This window comes from Phacochoerus africanus, chromosome 6 (genome assembly GCF_016906955.1).
Source record: "Phacochoerus africanus isolate WHEZ1 chromosome 6, ROS_Pafr_v1, whole genome shotgun sequence".
NCBI lineage: Eukaryota > Metazoa > Chordata > Mammalia > Artiodactyla > Suidae > Phacochoerus > Phacochoerus africanus.
In genome coordinates, this window is record NC_062549.1 from 93,923,100 (window position 1) to 93,928,865 (window position 5,766).

Consider the following 5,766-nt stretch of genomic DNA (forward strand, 5'->3'; position numbering starts at 1 on the left):
TCGGCCAGGTCTCAGTGAGGCCATGGTGGAGCCGCTCCCAGGACAAGCTCCCCTCTAGCACCAACACCCCGCACCTGCTCTCTCACTGTGTCTTCCCAGATGTGACTCCAGATCCTGCCAGGCCTCTCCAGGCTGCCTTCCCCAACACTGCGCCCCACTAGTGCCTCTGCAGCTGCCCCCACCCTGAGCCTCTTCTTCTTCCCAGTGTGGACACTCTCGAGTCCCCTCCAGCTCCTGCACAGGGCTCCCGCTCCCGGGAGGGGGAAAGACAAGATAGACCAGAGCTCAAAAAGGAGTCCAAGGTCCCCTTAGTCCCTACACTCAGGCTCATCTTCCCCAGGGGAGGTTCCCTTCCTTGCCTGGCCTCCTGTGGCTTATGCTAATTAGCAGTGGGGATAGACCACCCCTTCCTCCAGGCCCCCCACTGTGTACAGTGTCCCCCCTAATAACAATGTGGATTTGGGGCACTGGAAGTGGTAGAACAAGAGCAGACACATCTCAGCAGATAGGTTGCTCACAGATTTGATAGAGGAGCTCTATCCATAGAACAACGAAAGAAGGTTTTGATGTTTGGGGTTTATTTATTTATTTTTGTCTTTTTAGGGCTGCACCCACGACATATGGAGGTTCCCAGGTTAGGGGTCAAAGAGGAGCTGTAGCCACCAACCTACACCACAGCCACTGCAACACCAGATCTGAGCCGAGTCTGCGACCTACACCACAGCTCATGGCAATGATGGATCCTTAACCTTGAATGAGGCGGGGGGTCAAACCCACATCCTCATGGATGCTAGTCGGGTTTGTTAACCACTGAGCCCCCTGGGGTTGGGGGGGTGTTTTTGTTTTGCTTTTCAGGGCTGCAGGTGCAGCATATGGAAGTTTCCAGGCTAGGGGTCGAATCAGAGCTGCAACTGCTGGCCTGCACTGCAGCTCATGGCAACGCTGGATCCTTAACTCACTGAGTGAGGCCTGATCCTCATCCTCAGGGATACTGGTCAGGTGCTATAACCCGCTGAGCCACAACAGGAACTCCCAGAGTTTTTGGTTTTTGATTCTGGAATCCAGCAGGCTGGTCAAGATGCACATTTTGTCTTCCTTCCCTTACTAGTTGGGTGGCCTTAGCCAAGTTGCTTGATGTCTTTGGATCCTAACTTGCACCATCATCCTGAGGATCAAACAGGTCGGTGTGGATGAGAGTGTTTTGCAAGGCTGTGTGCAGATGTCCAGTGTCCATTCTAAATGCTGAGGGACACACAGGTGGAGGGGCCACCACAGGCAGGCGAGGACAATCAAGGGTGGCTTCCAGTGTTTAGAAATGAGGGAGGGGATCGCTGGGGCGGAGAGCGCAGGTTCTCTGGGTGCAAAACGTGATGAAGGTCTGGCTGGGCTCCGTGACCGGCCGGAGCTCTCTGGTCTCAAGCGGGTGAACATCTTGCTGAGAATGGTTTGGGTGGCACTTGCTTTTAACAACTAGATGATGAAATGGCCTCCAGGACCACAGCTTCTTTCATCCTTCTCAGGAGGCGCTTCCTGCTGGCCCCGTGAGAACCCCGTCCAGCAAATTCTGGGATGAGAGGAGGGTGGCGTGAAGCTCCATTTTTCCCCATTGCCCTGACCTGCTCCCCACATCTCAATGTTCTCCGGAGGGAACATTAGCCAGACATTGTGACCCTCTGCTGAATGAACACAAAATGGTTCCTCCAAGCCCTGCCACTCGGAACCCACCCAAGTCTGATTTTATGCTTCCTTGGCATTGTCAGGAGTGAGCTCAATTCAGACCAATTTAGATCTCTCGGCCCATGGGCCAGGGGGACTTTGAGCAGGAGGGTCTTTTGTCTCTAAGCAGTCATTCCTTGTTGTACAAGCAAGAGTCAGGAGGAGGGATGGTTTTGGCCTCATCCCCCACAGACAGCAGTGGAGCCTTTAGGCCTGGAGGGAAGGGCCAGGCTGAGGCTGGCATATGGAGGGAGAGCCCTGGGCACAGGGGGCATGAGCTTCACCCAGCTGGGGCTACCTTCTGCTGGGTTTGTCCATCTGGCACCAGCTGGCTTCCCGGCACCGTCCCCACAACCAACCAGACTCCTTCGGCTGTGGTTGCCATGGCAATTGGCTGCCATCTTGTACTTAGGGCACTATCTCATATCTGGAATTTCCCATGGGGTTCCTGGAGGATGGGAGATAGGTCTCCAGGGATTTAGCCTTTCCTCTTTATATCCGCCCAATGAAAATTCATATTAATATACGATTTTTAAAAATAGCCAAAATGAAGGCTTACTTTATGTGAGGCTCTGCTAAATACTCCCTATGTGTTATTTCATTGGGCTACGAAAGCATTAATGAAATAAAATTCAAGAGGTCCCCACCCAGTTTCCTGTTTCTATGATAGACTTTTTCTCTCTCCAACCAGGAACTGCCAGGTCTTGCTTACTCCTGCCTTGGGAAGTCCTTCCCAATGTCTAACCAAGATCTGTACCGCTGAAGTACCAGTTCTTTGACCCTCGGCTTGACATGGCTAATCTGAGAGGTAAGGAAGGAACTGTCACCAAGCTTTAGTCACTTTCTTTACTGAGCTTCCTGGACTCCAACTGTTGGGATAGGGAAACTAAGACTGGGCTAGACTGGTGAGGCGTCCAAGTGCCCCTTAAGCACTTGAGGATCCCAAGTCTAAAAGCTTTTGTTTAGAGAAGGGGAGTCAGTGTCACAAAATGCTTTGAAATCCCCCTTCGTTGTCCGCATCTCTACCCAAAGAAAGAGGCGGGAGCCAGAGACCTTTGGAAAGTGATATGCTCCCGGACTCTGGGGGCCAGGGGCGGAAGGTAGCCCCTCACCCCCACCCCGCCGCTGACTCCACCTCCTGGGGACATTCCGACAGGGTCCCTGAGAGATCCTGGGAGGGTGAGAATCCCCTCCATCGGAGCTCAAGCAGAAGGCAGACCATGGTCACCTTGAGCCAGAGGGGCACCTACAAGGGGCACCGAGCAGGGGCCGGCTTTTGGAGGGAATCTTGAATGAGGAGCAGGTGGAGAGAGAAAGGAGGCCACTCTCAACTGAGGAAGGGAGGGCTGGCAGGGAGGGGCTGGGGATAATTTATGATATCATTGTTCCCCCGCCCCACTTTCCCAGCCCCCACCCTCTTCCCAGCCCCCTGCTACTGTACCGTTGCTAGGAGATGCTGGCTCCGTCTGGGGCTGGGAGGGTGTAGCGGGCGGAGACTGTTCCATCTGGACTCCTCCTCCCCCACCCAGGGGAGGGCCCGGCCCTGAGTTTCATCTTCCACCCCTTCCCAGCCCCTGACAGACACCAGTCTCCTCTGTCGTTCCCCCAAATCCAGCCAGCCTGGGACTAGCAGGGTTCCCAGACAGCCTGAGGATCTGGCACAAGGAAGGGAAAAGGGAGCTGTGGAGAGAGAGGCCATCCGACTTAGTAGGGGAACTGAGGAACAGTTGGCTCATCTCAGGCCCTCTAGGAGCCAGCCCTGCTGGGAAGAGGGCGAGAGGGGGTTAGGGACACAGGCCTCAAGGAGCCCAGGTTTGAGGGAGGCTGAGTCCTTACCTTTGGGGAGCTTCCAGTAGGATGTGTGGGGCAGACCTCCCATCCCCACCCCTCCGGTCAAGGTCAAGGTTAGGGACCTGGCAAAGGCAGGCTTGGGGGTGGGACGGCAGAAGGAGGCAAGTCTGGAAAGTCTGAGGAGAGTCTAGAAAGGAGGAAGGTGACGGGGATCTGAGCAGAGGTGTGGCCTAGATCCCCTCCTCTTTCTGAAATTCTCTTCTCAGGTTTTTAAAGCCCTTGGAGAAGTCGGGTGAGATGAACTTTGGGGGCTCCCGACTCTGGGAGGAGTAGGAAAAGAACGCGGTATCCACCTGATTTCTGCACAGCCCCTACTGATTTTGTTCTTTCCTAGGCACAGGGAGGAACTGACCTTGATTTGGCACCCGCTTGCTTGTGTAAGCCCTTTTTTTCTTTTTTCTTTTTTTGGTCATTTTTTGTCTTTTAGGGCCACACCCGTAGCATATGGAGGTTCCCAGGCTAGGGGTCCAATCGGAGTGGTAACTGCTGGCCTACACGAGAGCTCCCAGCAACGCCGGATCCTTAACCCACTGAGCGAGGCCAGGGATCGAACCCAAGTCCTCGTGGATGCTAGGTGGGTTTGTTAACCACTGAGCCGCAATGGGAACTCCCTATGTAAACCCTTTCTTAGCCATTCTTATCTCAGTGAATCTTCCAACAGTCCTGAAAACTGAGTGATACTGTCGCCACTACAAAAAGACATAATCAGAGCCCCAAGTCACAGGACTGGTAAGTGAAGCTGGGCTTCAGGTGGGTCCTGGTGGGCCCCAGAGCACATGCGGTCTCCCCCTCCTGTACTGACTGCCTAAAGAATATGTTCCAAACACAGTCGGGAACACCAAGAGGAGATGGGACCAGGTAGGCAGGGAGCCTTCTCTGCAAGTCCTCAGGGGGAGAAGGGGCGTTCCCTCTCAGGCGCAGGAGTGAAGTCGGAGGAATGCTACAGGAGCCCTTGAGGAGTGAAGGCAGGCCTGGGGAAGGGGGCACAGGAGCCCTAGAAGTCAATAAAATCCTCCCAGCTGGGCTCCTGGCCAAGGGAATATGCTTCCCATCTTCCTGAAGCCAAGTACGTGGGGCCACCGCCGCCTCTCACCTGCTTGAGATCTGAGTTCCCGCCCTGGGCATTCTCCCCCACCCCCACTCCACGGCTCTGGGTAGAGCACCTCGAAGAGATGTCTAGACTCAGCCACTGTCATGGTAGCCCCTTTTTTGGAGAGCCCTCCCTGGTCTCTCCCCTCTCCTGGCCCCTGGACGGTTACCTTCTGCCTCCTGCTAAGGTCTCCATCCAAAGAGAAGCTCTTTCACTCTTGACCTATTTATTTTCTTTTCAGACCAAAAAGAAGAACCTACTTCACCCACTTGTCCTGGGTTCCCTCTGAGACGCTGTCTTGATTGACTGAAAGATGAGGCTAAACTCTAGCAAGTTGAGTGGCTCCTCCCAGAATCCTTTAAGCAGGATAGAAGTGGGGAGGCCCCAGCCTCCAGCCTGGGCAGCCCGTTAGACTGGAGCCGCCTGGCAAAGACTTTATTTCATCATTGCTCCAGTGTCTGCAAGCTGTCCATCCTGGCCAGCCCTGGTTTCCCCTGTGTCGTCTGAACTGAGAATCTTCTGAGATGGAAGTCCCATCTCATGCCTAATAAAGACTCTCAAATATTGAACAACAGTACCAGTGGTAGTGGATGTACCTGGGCAGGGGAGGGGCTGAATGAGAGGAGGGCGGTGTCACGCTCCCTCTAAGAGACCAGCACTGTAGAAACTACCATTGCCACAGAAGGGGGCAGCCTCACTAAGATGATTCCCACGGCGGGTGGGGGGTGCCTGGGGAGGAAAGATCTCCTTGGCTCCTTCCGCCTCTCTCAGCCACCCCAACTCTCCTGGGAACACCATCCCTGACAGTCAGTTCCAACTCAGAGTGGTGGGCTGATGCTCCCAGCCAAGGAAGCCCCTAGCTGCCATCCCAAGGACCAAGAGATTGGGACAGGGTGGGGTTGCTCCCCCAGGGTGCTTGTGTAGGAGGTCACTGAGTGGCCCTCTGTCTCAGCCATGAAGGGACCCTTTGCTTAGAAATGTCCTCCTGGGAGTTCCTGTCATGGCGCAGCTGAAACGAATCTGACTAGGAATCTTGACGTTGCAGGTTCGATCCCTGGCTTTGCTCAGTGGGTTAAGGAACTGGCATTGCCGTGAGCTGTGGTGTAGGT

At 54.6% G+C, this 5,766-nt stretch overlaps 1 long non-coding RNA gene across 1 annotated transcript; it reads left to right on the top strand.

Annotated features, from left to right (window-relative positions):
- Positions 1-1,013: 1,013 nt before the first annotated feature.
- On the top strand, positions 1,014-5,231 carry LOC125129530 (uncharacterized). The gene is made up of 4 exons (XR_007135497.1): positions 1,014-2,524; positions 3,902-3,944; positions 4,229-4,296; positions 4,899-5,231. It is a non-coding gene; the product is annotated as an uncharacterized LOC125129530 (long non-coding RNA).
- Positions 5,232-5,766: the final 535 nt, after the last annotated feature.